At 42.0% G+C, this 18729-nt stretch overlaps 1 long non-coding RNA gene across 2 annotated transcripts in view; it reads right to left on the reverse strand.

Moving 5' to 3' along the window:
* The window catches only part of LOC126267449 (uncharacterized), a 51312-nt gene extending 38167 nt beyond the window's left edge, over positions 1–13145 (reverse strand). The window contains exons 1-2 of one of the 2 annotated variants that reach the window (XR_007549006.1): positions 12743–13145; positions 12430–12600 (exon numbers count right to left, since the gene is read on the reverse strand). This is a non-coding gene — a long non-coding RNA (uncharacterized LOC126267449). Of the gene's footprint in view, positions 1–12429 lie in introns of both variants that reach the window. The other variant, XR_007549005.1, reaches the window with a different exon arrangement.
* Positions 13146–18729: the final 5584 nt, after the last annotated feature.

Consider the following 18729-nt stretch of genomic DNA (forward strand, 5'->3'; position numbering starts at 1 on the left):
AAACCTTGGTAAAGCGCTATTAACGCTATTCAATTGCGAGTTCTTGAGTCTGTAAAGAATCGCATGTGATTCCAGGTTCATTCGCCAAGTCTCCAGCGTTTCTCCATATGCACACCAATACAGACATCCGGATCTCTAGATATTTTTGAGAATGTAATTGTAGAAGAAGAATTAATTTCGAGTCTCATCTATAATGAGTCTTTCATTTCTTCTTAGACAATACAATATATCTATATAGCTGTAGCAGTTTCAAGATAATCTTAACGATAACAATAGTCCGAAAAACAATAGACAGAATAATTAACATTCCAGATAACAACAAAAATTATATATAAATCAGACATGATAGTATTGTTCATATCTCTCTGTAAGAGATAGCGTCTTTGATTCCTACATAGATCGTACAGTCCCAGCACTCATTTCACCAACAAAATTGTTCATATTAAACTGTGAATTACATATCCTCCCTGCTCTCCTTGTCCATATCCCCCTACCCCTGTCCATCACCTCCACAGCTTTCTCTATCTCCACCACCTACTCTACCTGTCCACCTCCTGCTCTCCCCACACCATCTCCTCTTCACCCTCTCTCTGTCAATCTGCTCCTCCCTCCTCTGTCCTTCTGCTCCTTTCCCCTCAGTTTATATCCTCCTCCTTCCCCCTCTAATTTCCTCATCCTTCCTCCTCTAATTCCATCGCCTCCACCCCTTTCTTTGTCCATTACCTCCTCCCCCTGTCGTTGTCCATTCTCTACTCCCCTTTCCATTTTCACCTCTTCGTCTTTCCTTTCTTTGTCCACTTTCTCCTCTCCCCTCTCCGATTCCCTCTCCCCTATCCCTGTCCATCTCCTCCTCCTCTTATCTGCGCCAGTCTCCTCGTTCCCTCTCGTTGTCTGCCCATCTCGTCCACACTTCTCTGTCCATGTTACGAGACTTTCCCCAGTAGGAGGCTGGTTGTTTTTATCCTCATACTATCTATTTCCAGATTGTATCTAGCATGTGTGCCGAATTTAATTGAAATTATTCCAGGGATTTTGGATGTGCTTTTTACCTGTGGCTTTGTTTGTATACACAGATGTCAAATACATTTCACACACATTTAACATATTTCACACATATTTTTGTATGTCTAGCGAGTTTCGCCCTGGTGGTAAGTACTATTGGACCAAACTGCTGACGCCATCGGTCCCTAAGCTTACACACTACTTAACCTATCTTACACTAAGGGCAACACACACAAACCCATGCCTGAGAGAGGACTCGAACATCCGACGGAAGGAGCTGCGCGTTCCGTGGCAAGACGCCTTAGACCGAGCGGTTTCTCGTGAACTATGTGGTATGTAGTGACGTAATTTCGCATATGCACCCAGTGGTATGTACACCTGCTGTCTGTGAAATGTGTTGTGAATAGAGTAATCAATAAAGAAGTAATAAATTAAAATGTCATGCTTCAAGTGGCAGTTTTACTGCACAAGCAGAGAAAATGCAGTAGGCAAAAACTTTATTCCTTTAATTATTTTATGGGGGTTTCAGTGAGAAAATGTTTCGTAAAGATTGGTGTCCTCACGTCGTGGGCTATAATATTTTTTCACCCCCACCCCTTTGATAGATTGGTAGTTCTTACTCACATATTTATTCTTTCCAGGTGGTGAATAATGCGTGTACCAAGTTTGCTTGAAGTCGGTGCAGTGACAGTGGCTGAGGAGGAGATGTGGAACATATATACAGTCACACTTTTTTATAATTTGTGTAGATTAACTCAATATCATGAAGAATCCTAGATTAGAACTGTATCTGGGGACATAACTACATATATGACCTAGGCGTACTAAGGGTCAGAGCAAGCGGTGAGTCTGGGTGGAAGGGGGCGTACACATAAGAGTTTCGTGGAACTTGAGAGGTGGAGGAAACCGAAGCATCATTTCGCAATTTTTTACAAAATGAAAATCAAAACAACTGAACACAAAATATATTAATGCTACCACTTTATGATGATTATTTACCGCCTACAATGTATGTACGGCGAGCTCGCAACTAAAGGACCATAGTTTGTAATGAACTTGTTCACTTTATTTTGCTTTCTGGCAGAAGACGTTCAGATACATGCAGATAGTTTCATAATTTACATTTTAGCAGCTTTTGCCATTGGGTCCTGAACACGAGACAAAACATCATAAAATGATGATCACTGGTAGCTTTTCGAATGAGCCATTTGGTATTTCCAGTTGCAAGGAGAACTACTGCGAACGGCGAAGTAGTCGTGAGTTTTCACGACAAATCGTTCCCGGAACGCTTACAACCCTATATTCTTTACATGTTCTGACTTTCTTCAAACTGGTGATCTATTAAGATGATGCTGATAATAGGTCAAATGGTTCGTGAAGCTGACTTCAGCAGGGGGCTTGTGCTTTGTAGCATCTGATGCACTGATACCAATCTTCTTTTCTCATTGTTCATTTTCGAATCAAAAATAACAGAAGATCCTTTGATAACCTACGTCTCATTTAAATCCAGAAATCTAAAGCTGAAGTGATTAAATATAGCAGTACCACAGTCATCTTCTGACTAACTTAGTTTCCTCCTTTTTCTATTTATTGACAAAAAAGAGCAGTATGTTGCTCTGCCAAATACATAGTTAGATTTTTTAACTGTAATATAATAGTCTTACAGTGGTGTGGCAGTATTAGAACATTAGAAATATTTGAGAATTATCATACTTAGTTGCTTGATAACCAAATGGGCAATCATATAACCTATACAGTAAATGACTGCACATTCCAGGTTCTCAACGCACATCACTACGTTATTTTAACGAAACGTATAAAAGAATAACTACCAGCGCTGAGAAACAGATTGTTTGGCCAGTTGAACAACTGTGTTATTAAGTTTACAAAGTATTGCTTTTATAATAAGGTTGCATTGCTAATTTCATCTGTAGGCTTCTTGTTAGAAGATTAAAATGGACGTGTGGCTAAATGCATAATGTACTAAGTCACTGTATGTTAAGTATTTAGCTACTTGGCCTGAATGGAATTATTGTTTATTGGCTGTTCCATCATATCTTCTACTAAGAAAGAATGTGGGATAACATGAAAATGAGGGACACAATCGGCAATTCACTCACGATTTCCGATGGCCATCTTTGCTTCTAGTCAATAGACACGTCCGCACCCAGTGTGGTGTAAGCACACTGACAGGAAGATTTCTTCAGCCTAAACTAAACAAGGCTGTATCGCCAGGCACACCTGATTCATCGTTCTACAGTATTTATCGCCTCTTACTTCACTCCTGTCCAGAAAGCTAGAGCGCTGAAAACAAGTATGTTTGATATTTGTCATACAGCAAATCGGAAATATTGGCGTTACTCAACCTTTCTGTAATTTCCAAACAGATTAACATTTATACAAACGACTGTTACGATAAATACTTTACGTTTCCGTACGACCTTGCGAACGGCTTGAATGGAAAAATAAATAAGTAAAATATTGAAGTTTCACTCAGCATTTAACTGCAAAATACTTAATAAGCTGCAACTGCAAACTCTTATGTCACAAGAGTACAAGTGATTATCGATTTATGAGGACTTTTAAAATACACAGGAACAGGTATCCACGTACAGGTAACAATACAGGGAACTTCATGTAAGTTTCACGTTCAGTGGATTTTCTGTGTCTTAATTCAGGGACGTAGACGTGACTGAATGTCGTAGAGACATGTGACCATTATAATCACAAGAACAGAAATTGCTTTAAAATGACTGTTTTTTTATTCATTACGCGTTTCGGGCTTTGCTCATCTTCAGATGACCTGCTGAAATATATATTTAATTACAATCTTGCAGAATTACACACACGTATAAATGGACCTCTATACTAAACCATCATATAACAACAAGATATTTACACTGAAGATCCAAAGAAACTGGCACACCTGCGTAATATCGTGTTGGGCCCACGCCTGCATGCAGAACTGTCGCAACACGATTTGGCATGGGCACGATTAACGTCTGAAGCAGTACTGCAGAGAACTGACACCATGAATCCTCCAGGGCTGCCCTATATATCCGTAAGAGTACAAGGGGTGCTGATCTCTACTGAACGGCGTTGCAAGGCATCCCAGATATGCTCAATAATGTTCATGTCTGGGGCGTTTGGTGGCCAGTGGAAGTGTTTAAACTCAGAAGAGTGTTCTTGGAGTCACTCTGTAGTAATTCTGGACGTGTGGGGTGTCGCATTGTCCTGCTTGAATTGCCCAAGTTCGTCGGAATGGGCAATGGATATGAATGGATTCATGTGATCACAGAGGATGCTTGTCAGAGTCGTTCCTAATTGTTTCATACAACCGCACAGTTACCGGATTCTGGCGAAGGTTTGTTAAAAACCCTGTCCTTTCATTTTGATTGGTTAAGAAAAGCTTTCAAATATGCTCGTACTCCTCTAGAAGATGATTTGGAAGATGCACGTCTGAAAACCACTTAACAAAACGTCAAGAAAGCTAGAATACACTGAGGTGACAAAAGTCATGGGAAAGCGATAAAGCGATATGCACGTATAGAGATGGCGGTAGTGTCTCGTACACAAGGCATGAAAGCGCAATGCTTTGGCGGAGCTCTCATCTGTACTCAGGTGCTTCATACGAAAATGTTTACAACGTGATTATGGTCGCACGACGGGAATAATAGACTTTGAATGCAGACTGATAGCTGGAGCTAGACGCATGGGATATTCCACTGGGGGAAATTCCTAGGTAATTCGGTACTCCTAGATTCACAGTGTCACAAGTGAGCTGAAAATACCAAATTTCAGGCATTACCTCTCACCACGGTCAACGCAGTGGCCGATGGCCTTCACTTAACGACCGAGAGCAGCGCCGCTTTCGTAGAGTTTTTTGTGTTAATAGACAAGCGACAATGCGTGAAACGACTGCTGAAATCGATATGGGACGTACGACGATCGTATCCACTAAGTCAGTGCGGCGAAATTTGGCGTTAACGGGCTATGGCAGCAGACGTAAAAAGCGAATGCCTTTGCTAACAGCACAACATCGCCTGCAGCGCCTCTCGTGGGCTCGTGATCACATAGATTGGACCACAGATGACGGGGAAACCGCGGCCTGATCAGATGAGTCCAGATTTCAGTTGGTTAGTGCAGATGGGAGGGTTCAAGGGGTGGCGCAGACCCCACGAAGCCATGGACTCGGTTGATACCAAGGCACTGTATAAGCTGGTGATGGCTACATGATGATGGTGGCTGTGTTTAAAATGGGAATGGACTGAGTCCTCTGGTTCAATTGAACCGATCATTAACTGGAAATGGTTATGTTCGGCTACTTAGAGGCCATTTGCAGCTATTCACGAACTTAATGTTCCCAACCAAGACAGAATTTTTATGGATGACAATGCATCATTTCACTGGGCGACAACTATTCTCAATTGTTCGGAAGAACATTCTGTACAATTCGAGCGAATGGTTTGGCCACCCAGATCGCCCGACATTAGTGCCATCGATCATTTATGGGACATAATCGAAAGGTCAGTTGGTGCAAAAATCCTGCACCGGCAACACTTCCACAATTAGGGCCAGATATTGAGGCAGCATGCCTCAGCATTTCTGCAGGGGTTACAACGACCCGTTAATCCTCAATACATGCTGCATTACGCCGCGCAAAAGGAGATCCGACATGATATTAGGAGGTATTCCATGACTTTTGCCATCTCAGCGTATGATAATGGAATATTAGCGATTTAGTAATATTTAATAAGTGGAGCCATAGGCCAATCAGAAAGAAGTATAACACTTTTGTACGTACAAAAAATGAAATGGAATTATCGTGTGGCATTGTTGGCCGGGAGGCTCCATGCGGGGAAGTTCGGCCGCCGTATTGCAAGTCCTTTTTAGCTGGCGCCACTTCGGCGACTTGCGAGTCAGTGATGATGAAGAACACACAACACTCAGTCATCACGAGGTAGAGAAAATCCCCGACCCCGCTGGGGATCGAAATCGGGTCCCCGCGCGCGGGAAGCGAGACCGCTACCGCGAGGCCATGAGCTGCGGACTTGCTCGGACAATTTACCCATGACGAAGATTTGTGCAAAATAGCTATTGGCTACAGAGACTGCTGAACGAAATTAAACGCAAAAACAATTTTTTTAGCAATGCATGGAGCGTATTAAAGCGAATCCAACTGATCTTGTTACTGCGTCGGAATCGTGAAACAATCACCTGAGAGATACGAAACGGCAATCAAAGCAGTGATTGGAAATTCGTGAACCTGTATAAAAACCGCGATTCGATTTCATTTGCAGGGGAGGTAATCTCTTTTGATGCAGAAGTGGGACTTTCCTGTCGCGTACTTTGAATAGGGAAAACAAATAAATAACTGGCGAATACCACACAAACACTCTGGATCAAGTTGACGAAACAAACGTCTGTCTAGGCCTGAATTACAAAAAAAGAAAACAATATTTCTCAATCATATTCCACCTATTCACATAGACGCTTAGTCAATAAGAAAATTAATCAATCAGAAATATAAATTGTTGGGATCCCTCTTTTCACGCGTGATCTGGTTGCGTCTGACTTCTGTTTTTGCTCACATCCTCTTTTTATGGCTAGTCAAAGTTTTGAGTTCAATGTGAAGACGTTATTGCAACTGTACAGAATGGACCGACATGGCCTCTAGATGGATCTTTAGTTTTGACTAACATAAGTACTTCGCAGACCTCTGGAAACTTCACTCTAGGATGAAGTCTGTCCTCTGAAAAATACAAGTCAGTCTACATGAAAAATACTTCGTAATATGAGTACCTACCCCCATGAACCATGGACCTTGCCGCTGGTGGGGAGGCTTGCGTGCCTCAGCGATACAGATGGCCGTACCGTAGGTTCAACCACAACGGAGGGGTATCTTTTCAGAGGCCAGACAAACGTGTGGTTCCTGAAGAGGGGCAGCAGCCTTTTCAACAGTTGCAGGGGCAACAATCTGGATGATTGACTGATCTGGCCTTGCAACACTAACCAAAACGGCCTTGCTGTGCTGGTACTACGAACGGCTGAAAGCAAGGGGAAACTACAGCCGTAATTTTCCCGAGGGCATGCAGCTTTACTGTATGGTTAAATGATGATGGCGTCCTCTTGGGTAAAATATTCCGGAGGTAAAATAGTCCCCCATTTGGATCTCCGCGCGGGGAATAGTCAGGAGGACGTCGTTATCAGGAGAAAGAAAACTGGCGTTCTACGGATCGGAGCGTGGAATGTCAGATCCCTTAATCGGGCAGGTAGGTTAGAAAATTTAAAAAGGGAAATGGATAGGTTAAAGTTAGATATAGTGGGAATTAGTGAAGTTCGGTGGCAGGAGGAACAAGAGTTTTGGTCAGGTGAATACAGGGTTATAAATACAAAATCAAATAGGGGAATGCAGGAGTAGGTTTAATAATGAATAAAGAAATAGGAGAGCGGGTAAGCTACTACAAACAGCATAGTGAACGCATTATTGTGGCCAAGATAGACACGAAGCCCATGCCTACTACAGTAGTACAAGTTTATATGCCAACTAGATGTGCAGATGATGAAGAAATTGATGAAATGTATGATGAGATAAAAGACATTATTCAGGTAGTGAAGGGAGACGAATATTTAATAGTCATGGGTGACTGGAATTCGACAGTAGGAAAAGGGAGAGAAGGAAACATAGTGGGTGAATATGGATTGGGGGAGAGAAATGAAAGAGGAAGCCGTCTGGTAGAATTTTGCACAGAGCATAACTTAACCATCATTAACACTTGGTTCAAGAATCATAAAAGAAGGTTATATACATGGAAGAATCCTGGAGATACTAGAAGGTATCAGATAGATTATATAATGGTAAGACAGAGATTTAGGAACCAGGTTTTAAATTGTAAGACATTTCCAGGGGCAGATGTGGGCTCTGACCACGATCTATTGGTTATGAACTGTAGATTAAAACTGAAGAAACTGCAAAAAGGTGGCAATTTAAGGAGGTGGGACCTGGATAAACTGAAAGAACCAGAGGCTGTTCAGAGATTCAGGGAGAGCATAAGGGAACAATTGACAGGAATGGGGGAAAGAAATACAGTAGCAGAAGAATGGGAAGCTCTGAGGGATGAAGTAGTGAAGGCAGCAGAGGATCAAGTAGGTAAAAAGACAAGGTCTGGTAGATATCCTTGGATAACAGAAGAAATATAGAATTTAATTGATGAAAGGAGAAAATATACCCCTGGAAATTGAAATAAGAACACCGTGAATTCATTGTCCCAGGAAGGGGGAACTTTATTAACACATTCCTGGGATCAGATACATCACATGATCACACTGACAGAACCACAGGCACATAGACACAGGCAACAGAGCATGCACAATGTCGGCACTAGTACAGTGTATATCCACCTTTCGCAGCAATGCAGACTGCTATTCTCCCATGGAGACCATGGTAGAGATGCTGGATGTAGTCCTGTGGAACGGCTTGCCATGACATTTCCACCTGGCGCCTCAGTTGGACCAGCGTTCGTGTTGGACGTGCAGACCACGTGAGACGACGCTTCATCCAGTCCCAAACATGCTCAATGGGGGACAAATCCGGAGATCTTGCTGGTCAGGGTAGTTGACTTACACCTTCTAGAGCACGTTGGGTGGCACGGGATACATGCGGACGTGCATTGTACTGTTGGAACAGCAAGTTCTCTTGCCGGTCTAGGAATGGAAGAACGATGGGTTCGATGACGGTTTGGATGTACCGTGCGCTATTCAGTGTCCCCTCGACGATCACCAGAGGTGTACGGCCAGTGTAGGAGATCGCTCCCCACACCATGATGCCGGGTGTTGGCACTGTGTGCCTCGGTCGTATGCAGTCCTGATTGTGGCGCTCACCGGCACGGCGCCAAACACGCATACGACCATCATTGGCACCAAGGCAGAAGCGACTCTCAATGTTGAAGACGACACGTCTCCATTCGTCCCTCCATTCACGCCTGTCGCGACACCACTGGATGCGGGCTGCACGATGTTGGGACGTGAGCGGAAGACGGCCTAACGGTGTGCGGGACCGTAGCCCAGCTTCATGGAGACGGTTGCGAATGGTCCTCGCCGATACCCCAGGAGCAACAGTGTCCCTAATTTGCTGGGAAGTGGCGGTGCGGTCCCCTACGGCACTGCGTAGGATCCTACGGTCTTGGCGTGCATCCGTGCGTCGCTGCGGTCCGGTCCCAGGTCGACGGGCACGTGCACCTTCCGCCGACCACTGGCGACAAAATCGATGTACTGTGGAGACCTCACAATTCGGCGGTACGTCCACGCGGCCTCCCGCATGCCCACTATACGCCCTCATTTAAAGTCCGTCAACTGCACATACGGTTCACGTCCACGCTGTCGCGGCATGCTACCAGTGTTAAAGACTGCGATGGAGCTGCGTATGCCACGGCAAACTGGCTGACACTGACGGCGGCGGTGCAGAAATGCTGCGCAGCTAGCGCCATTCGACGTCCAACACCGTGGTTCCTGGTGTGTCCGCTGTGCCGTGCGTGTGATCATTGCTTGTACAGCCCTCTCGCAGTGTCCGGAGCAAGTATGGTGGGTCTGACACACTGGTGTCAATGTGTTCTTTTTCCATTTTCAGGAGTGTATAAAAATGCAGTAGATGAAGCTGGCAAAAAAGAATACAAACGTCTAAAAAATGAGAGAGACAGGAAGTGCAAAATGGCTAAGCAGGGATGGCTAGAGGACAAATGTTAGGAGACAGGAAACTGAAACTCTGTACATCCTCTGGTTTAGTCAGTTTATCCAGGTCCCACCTCCTTAAATCCCACCTTTTTGCAGTTTCTTCAGTTTTAATCTACAGTTCATAACCAATAGATTGTGGTCAATAAGACAGGCGCTCTGCATCGTGGTGAAGCTTGCTCGCCAGATTTCGAGAGGGTGCGTTTCTGGATGAGGTATCGAATATATTGTTTCTCCCTACTTACACCTCCCGAGGAGGTCACGAATGTAAAATTAGAGAGATCAGAGCGCGCATGGAGGCTTTCCGGCAGTCGTTCTTCTCGCTAACCATATGCAAATGGAACAGGAAAGAGAGGTGATGACAGTGGCACGTAAAGTGCCCTCCGCCACACACCGTTGGGTGGCTTGCGGAGTATAAATGTAGACAGAGATATAGATGTAGAGGCTTATCTCACTAGGGCTAAGATAGATACTGCCTACAGGAAAATTAAAGAGACCTTTGGAGAATGATGGAAACCCAGTTCTAAGGAAAGAAGGGAAAGCAGAAAGGTGGAAGGAGTATATAGAGGATCTATACAAGGGCGATGTATCTGAGGACAATATTATGGAAATGGAAGAGGATGTAGATGAAGACGAAATGGGATATACGATACTGCGTGAAGAGTTTGACAGAGCACTGAAAGATCTGAGTCGAAACAAGGCCCCAGGAGTAGAACTACTGACGGCCTTGGAGAGCCAATCCTGACAAAACTCTACCATCTGGTGAGCAAGATGTATGAAGCAGGCGAAATACCCTCAGACATCAAGAACAATATAATAATTCCAATCCCAAAGAAAGCAGGTGTTGACAGATGTGAAAATTACCGAACTATCAGTTTAATAAGTCACAGCTGCAAAATACTAACGCGAATTATTTACAGACGAATGGAAATACTGACCCTACGACTTATCTTAGAAAATAGATTAAAGAAAGGCAAACCTACGTTTCTAGCATTTGTAGACTTAGAAAAAGCTTTTGACAATGTTGACTGGAATACTCTCTTTCAAATTCTTAAGGTTGCAGGGGTAAAATACAGGAAGCGAAAGGCTGTTTACAATTTGTTCACATACCAGATGGCAGTTATAAGAGTCGTGGGACACGAAAGGGAAGCAGTGTTTGGGAAGGGAGTGAGACAGGGTTGTAGCCTGTCCCCGATGTTATTCAATCTGCATATTGAGCAAGCTCTAAAGGAAACAAAAGACAAAATTCGGTATAAGTATTAAAATCCATGGAGAAGAAATAAAAACTTTAAGGTTTGCCTATGACATTGTAATTCTGTCAGATACAGCAAAGGACTTGGAAGAGCAGTTGAACGGAATAGACAGTGCTTTAAAAGGAGGATATAACGAGAACATCAACAAAAGCAAAATGAGGATAATGGAATGTAGTCGAATTAAGTCAGCTGATGCTGAGGGAATTAGATTACAAAATGAGACACTTAAAGTGATAAAGGAGTTTCGCTATTTTGGGAGTAAAATAACTGATGATGGTCGAAGTAGAGAGGATATAAAATGCAGACTGGCAATGGCAAGGAAAACGTTTCTGAAGAGCAGAAATTTGTTAACATCGAGTATAGATTTAAATGCCAGGAAGTCGTTTATGAAAGTATTTGTATGGAGTGTAGCCATGTATGGAAGTGAAACTTGGGCGATACATAGTTTGGACAAGAAGAGAATAGAAGCTTTCGAAATGTGGTGCTACAGAAGAATGCTGAAAATTAGATGTAGGTTGCAGTAAGTACTGGGAGATGAAGAGGCTTGCACAGGATAGGGTAGCATGGAGAGCTTCATCAAACCAGTCTCAGGACAGAAGACCACAACAACAACAATGGCACTAACGTTATTAACGAAATAAGTTCCTCTCAGTAAATAAGTCATTTTATGTATTGTATAGTGGAGTATTATTATTTACATAGTTTTTTCTAACATGACAGGCGAAACAAATACTCATTTTGTAACACAAGAAAAAGTGTTCAGTTTTAAGGGCTTCGGGAAAAGATGAAATGTTCTCAGATTGGCACTAAAAAGCATGTTATGAATGTACTCATGTTGTTGTTGTTGTTTTCAGTCCTGAGACTGGTTTGATGCAGTTCTCCATGCTACTCTATCCTGTGCAAGGTTCTTCATCTCCCAGTACTTACTGCAACCTACATCCTCCTGAATCTGCTTACTGTATTCGTCTCTTGGTCTCCCTCTACGATTTTTACCCTCCACGCTGCCCTCCAATGCTAAATTTATGATCCCTTGATGCCTCAGAACATTTCCTACCAACCGGTCCCTTCTTCTTGTCAATTTATGCCACAAACTCCTCTCCTCCCCAATTCTATTCAATATATCTTCATTAGTTATGTGATCTACCCACCTAATCTTCAGAATTCTTCTGCAGCACTACATTTCAGAAGCTTCTATTCACTTCTTGTCAAAACTATTTATCTTCCATGTTTCACTTCCATACATGGCTACACTCGATACAAATACTTTCAGAAACGACTTAACTCTTAATTAGTTGTTTAACTGTCCTAAAATCAAACACTTTACAGGGACAATGAGTGTTAAAAAATGAAGGAATTTGAACTTTACAGAAGTTAAAAAGTTACTGGTTAAATATTTTTTACGTAAATCTAAACTTAACTGATTTATAATAATTCAGACAGTACTGACCTAATGTATTGTAAGTTCAGAATCTTACAAGAAAATCTATGGCTTCACAAACACCATTATCTGGAATAAATTTTCGAGAAAACAATACGTGTTGAACATTTTGCAACATCAGTATGGAAGACGGTATAGATTGTGGTAGAGTACTTTCTTAATCTACATCCGGTTGCCAAACTAACGGAAGAAAAATATGTTTGTTCACATCAAGACGATGCCTCAGACCAGTACGATGGTTCAAATGGCTCTGAGAACTAAGGGACTCAGCTTCTGAGGTCATAAGTACCCTAGAACGTATAACTATTTAAACCTAACTAACCTAAGGACGTCACACACATCCATTCCCGAGGCAGGATTCGAACCTGCGACCTTAGCGGTCGCGCTGTTCCAGACTGTAGCGCCTAAAACCGCTCGGCCAACGCGGTCGGCCAAATATTTTCCTCTTTGCAGCATTTGTTCGTAAGGTAAAAACCAGTGAACTTCTCTCCTCTAACAGATGTGTTTTTGGAGCTGTCTTCGTACCATTCCTTTGGAAAAGCAGTTTTTCTCGTTAACTCCATTATATTTAAGACGTATTTTATCTTTACTGGGTTGGTATATAAGTTCGTAGCCTTTCTCCATAAGTTTAATAAACACAACAGATAGACATAGCCGGCCGCGGTGGTCTCGCGGTTCTAGGCGCGCAGTCCGGAACCGTGCGACTGCTTCGGTCGCAGGTTCGAATCCTGCCTCGGGCATGGATGTGTGTGATGTCCTTAGGTTAGTTAGGTTTAAGTAGTTCTAAGTTCTAGGGGACTAATGACCACAGCAGTTGAGTCCCATAGTGCTCAGAGCCATTTTTAGATAGACATAACAGAGGCATTAGTTATCAACAACTTATTTTCCTTCACTATTTACAATATCCTGCCAACGCTGGGGTAATTTTTCGATTCCCCACTGTAGAAATCACGTGGTCTTGAGGGGAAGTATTATGAAATCACGTTGGCTGCGATGGGCGGGTCACGTAGCTCGAATGGAAGAGGGGAGGGCAGCGCGCAGAGTGCTGGTAGGACACTTAGAGGGAAAACGTCCTGTGAAAAAACCGAGGCGTAGATGGGAGGACAATGTGAAGGCTGATTTGAGGAGCGTAGGTATTGAAGGTGAATGGAAGGAAATAGCCCAAGACAGGGACAGATGGCTAAAATACGTTGCTGCGGTAATGGACTCTCGAGTCCGGTATGACCAGTGACTGTGTGTGTGTGTGTGTGTGTGTGTGTGTGTGTGTGTGTGTGTGTGTGTGTGTGCGTGCGTGCGTGTGTGTGTGTATGATGCAGTTTAATAATTACCCTTGACTAAAATCTGCTAAATCTCAAATTTTGCATATCGGACTAACAAGCGATGCAAACGACTAACAGTAACACAGTCAAGGGATAAGACAAAAGATATATGTACCCCACTACCGTAAGTAGTTCGCAGCCTGTTCCACTGACCTGGATGTCAATGCTATGGTTTCATAATTATCTGGAATTCGCTTGCCGAAAAGGCTAAATAATGACAGTTGTTCAAATGAATGTCGATCTCAAGTGCAATTTTCTGCTCTCAATTTTACTACTAACGCATTTTGAAGCAATCACCAGATTTCTGTTTACTTGTTTTTGCTTTTAAAACTTGACTTGCAGATAACAGAGGTGGAGGTCAGTGCTCTGAGTCACGTGCGGCACGTGCTGTTTGTATTGTTACCAGGCGCTTTGGTCGCTCATGGCGGGCAGTGGCGTACGGAGCGGAGTGAACGAGGAACTGAGGCACGGGCGACGTCAGCATCGCGGGAGAGCGATGAACCGGATTCGTCTGGCAAACAAGTATCTCGAGCATAGTGGTGGGAAGACAGAAGCGATAGACTGCAGGACCAGCTTCCTCTATAGCGGTCATTGATATCGGTGTCTGACGCATCGTTCCTAGAAAAAGCTTCATCTATCTCTGGGAGCATCGACAGCGTCCAGTTCTCAACAAATATCCGTCCACACACACGTACACAAAGAAACACACACACACACTGAGACACTGGAACCAAAGATAGAGCCTACTGTTACAGCTATTGAAGGAATCCAACGACCTTGCTCAATCACAGTTACAGAGTTTAACTTATTGTAATCACAAGAGTTGGTTTCAAACCGCCGAATGTCCCCCTTATTTTATTCCTCTGTGTTTTCCCTAAACAATTTAACACGATGGTTTCTTTGAGAATACGTGGATGAGTTCCTTCCCAATGTGAGCTTTCACCCCATTCTTAGCCGCTGTAGTCGATGGAACGTTAAACCGTAATCATCCTTTTTTACTGTTGCTGAAGTATCTATGCCGACAGAGTCATGTGAAACTAGTTCTGTGCACTCCAATGACTCCAGGTCACTCAAACGTGAGTGTGAAGACTGAAAAGGTTAGGGTTAATGCCCCGTCCACAGCGTGATGGTCAGAGAAGGAAATCTAGAAAGGTATGTAGAAGCTAGAAACCAGAATTCAGTGGCCCTGTTATCTTCATAGGTCATTGGCCTTTCGCCTTCCGACAAAATTCAGCTTCATCCTGTGCCGCCAAGTGGGCAAGAGGGGTATGCAATGTGATCAGAAAAGCACTATCCGGGTGGTTAATGTTTGCTCTATAACGGGGATACACTTGTCATCCTTCATGGTCTTCTTCAGCTATCTACACAAGGAAATTGGATCTTATTCTACATCATCCATCGGAGATCGAACCTGTGTTTTCTGTAAGGCAGTGAGCTATCTCTCAACAACACAAACGGAAGAAGGTAGGTTTGTGAGATACTTAATTTTCTTTTTGATATCCGACTGCATCGGTAACCCACCTGCTGCTGAAGGGCCCAGCACTTCAGACTCAATTATTCGGGACGCAACGGCCTCTGTGATTTATATTTTCAATAGTTACTCTGAATACGACGAACGCCGGAATGTTTCATTCATTGTGACTGTAAATGCTTTGTTCCCTCATATTCATCAAACTACCTCGGAGTGCAAACTGTTGGAAGGCGACTTCACCATTACAGAACGATACTCTTTACTGTATATTCACTTGGTTACCTAAAATTTCCTCACAACCCTTGACCATTATTCGTCCGTGGCGAGCAACATTAGCAGAACAGAATATGAAGAAGCAGCCATCTCCTTGTTTGAGTAATGAACGTAAGCAGACCGTTGTAAAATCATCAACGAGCCTCTGACGTACGTATTTCTTCAAGTTGTTGCAAGCAAGATGAAATATGATTCACATAATCGTATTAGGTGTCACTTGGGTACGTAATCGGTTTGACTTATACACTATGTTTCCAAACTTAGATTTGAATGGAAATTCAGCCCTCTGCGAGACATAATTATTTTTCAGGTTCACTAATACAAGCTTCCACTACCTTGTTCCCTTTAATCAAGTATTTCTTCTTCCTTATATAAAATTAGCTACTGCCTTGTATCGACATCACCTCAGGCATATACAGCATGGCAACGTTTTCAGCGCCTAACGCATGATTGTTAGTGTATTCTAAAATAGATTAAATAGATTACCGAGTTTCAATCATTCCGTACATCTAATAACAAATTTTCATGTGATATTTAAAAAGTTTTTTCCTCATCTCCTAACTTACCTCTCACTAACTAAATGTAACTTTTTCCAGTTAAATTATAAAAGCTACAATGATGGGAATATTTCCATTCATTAATGTTATTCAGAATAACTTATGGGGAAATTCTTCACTTCAGTCATTGTAAACATAGAGCCTTAGTACATGACACAGATTTTCAGTTCCGTTTCTGACGATTATTTGAGGGACCACAGATTCTAACAGTCACCTCGTAATACGTGCAGTTACAAAAATGTGCTGCCTCCTTCCCAGTGAAGTGCAAGTCTGATATAAGAAAACCCTATTTTAAAATAACTGAAAACAATTTTTGCTCTTGCCAATTCTTACTACTCAATACAGCAATTCTTCAGTAGTGTTTGTGCATGTTTTAGGCAGTAATTTTAAATCTAGGCCGATTTTAGTGTAAATTTAAAGCATATCAGCCAAACAGCTTGTTTGAATGCCTACCACTTGAATATACGAGTATAATCAGAGAGTAAACTTGTACTCTTTTAAGTGAACTGACACGTTCCATGTCATAGTTACACACACACAAATACTGTCCCTAGCATAAAGATAACTAATAAGATACAGCCTGTAACACTTGTACATCTAAAGAAATCACTGCCCTCGCACTATCTTGAGTGGCTGGAGGCTTCTGTTGTTAGTAACAAGTGAAATAGTTAAAAGCTGTTGTCTTCACGATATTACTAAACGTAGTTTCAGCACCTATATGAACTATAACTTCTATCGCAAAAACCCGGAGAGTACGCGTAAAACGCACAGTACACGGAAATATTAATTTTTATTTTTAATCATAAGTAACAATGAGGAGTTGGCAATAGAGGTCTGTGAATTATCTCTGTTATGGGCTGCATAACGTAAGGATTGTGAATAACCAACTAGGCTGCACAAACTGGTGTAATTATGACGACAATGGATACAACATACTTTGAGATTCCGAACTCACACCAGTCCTAACTAAATAGCACACTTGATGCCAGCCAGTATCACCGAGGTCACAGTTTAATCCTGTATCATACAATTGCGTTTTTCAGTTATGATGATTTTTCTTAATTGTTACTAGATAATAATAATTCATATTCAGTTTCCACATAAGCAGTCATGTAATTCTGTGGAAATTAAAATTCAAGCAACAAATAATAGCTGTATCAGGAAGATAGCGGAGTAGCAAACTACTTTTCGTGGTCAGTGTAATATTTTTTTATTATCAAACTCAGACGAATTCTTTAGGAACGAAATGTTGGGTATTTGGTTACTGTAAATTTGTTATTAATGCAAAAAATGATTCCCACGTTAATTTCAAAATGTTGACGAACAGGGAATTGAGACATTTTATCGTTCAGAACCAAGCACTGTAACTTTCAAATAATGTTTTCTCTTACGTCTTTCACCCTTCGCTTAGTAGTGTCATTGCGTGTGTTCCAGCTTGGATTCAATATAATCTATGGTTTTCAATATGCACCTATCAGACAGAAAGTATAAATGTAAAAAAAAACAAAAAAAACGTGTGTGCCATAATACCTGGTATCTCGAATGTGAAAATTTTTTACTTGCTCAGCATCAAAAGTAAATACATTGTTGAAGACACTTAATTCTTGTGGTACATCTGACGTTTGTAAGAGATCAAATTCATTCTGAGAGCCCTAAACAGACATTTACAAAGAGTACAACATTTCAGAATCGACTCACGGCAATAGTTCTGGTGAGCAGTACGCAGGTAAGTGTTAGAACGTGAGCAGTCTTGCTTCAACTGTGCTTAGTGTTGTTCTTTTAGAACCGGATTTCAACATGGATACATAGAACAATTTTTATCAAGTATGTATACTTTTAGTCATCAGTAGTAACTGTGGCCACAACAGAAAGCTTCATAATTCAATATGAAAATCACACTCTGGGTGGCTTCCATTTATAAGAAGGTACGTCCCAATACTGTTTCGTAACAGCGCAGTGCACTGAAGTTTCTGTGGATGACAGTCCTCTGTTAGATCACCAGATAAGGCTTCTCGTCGTCATGGTTAACAGTTGCGTCATTTTTATCCGTTTCCACGCACAGACGTCAAGTCGGAAACAGAGAGAGAGAGACAGAGAGAGAGAGAGAGAGAGAGAGAGAGAGAGAGAGAGAGAGAGAGATTCGTGAAAGCAATAAATTACGCCTGCCAGTGGGAGTTATTTGCTTTATGCAATGAGGTGTGCTCCACTGACCTAGTTCTTCTAGCCTTACACTAGCAATGAGACGCAGGCAACTCTTCAAATAATATGATTAGCAAATATTTCTAACGTTCTACTTTATCACTGGGAAAAACGAACTTCTAAAAGTGGAAATCTACCATGACATACAGTGTTCTTCGTGGCTGCTATATAGATCACGAATTACATATTTCATTTCCGTATTCTAATGCTCTGAACATCAACAAATTGGAGAGAATAAATTTTCACTCGGAAAAATTAGATGAAAAAATCATTTAAATAAATCCGTATGAAATAATTAACTACGTCCTCTTCATCCTTCAAGCTGTATTGGAAAAAATACGAAGCAGCTTATAGTTTTAATTTACATTTATAGTAGTTTCACCGTTATATTACACGTTACTAAGTTTTGAATGAGTCTACGGAATCAAACTGTGCTTTTGGCTTTCCAAGAAAAGATTTACAGAAAGATTAAATTAATATTGTTTGCTTT

This window comes from Schistocerca gregaria, chromosome 4 (genome assembly GCF_023897955.1).
Source record: "Schistocerca gregaria isolate iqSchGreg1 chromosome 4, iqSchGreg1.2, whole genome shotgun sequence".
In the NCBI taxonomy this organism is placed as follows: Eukaryota; Metazoa; Arthropoda; class Insecta; order Orthoptera; family Acrididae; genus Schistocerca; species Schistocerca gregaria.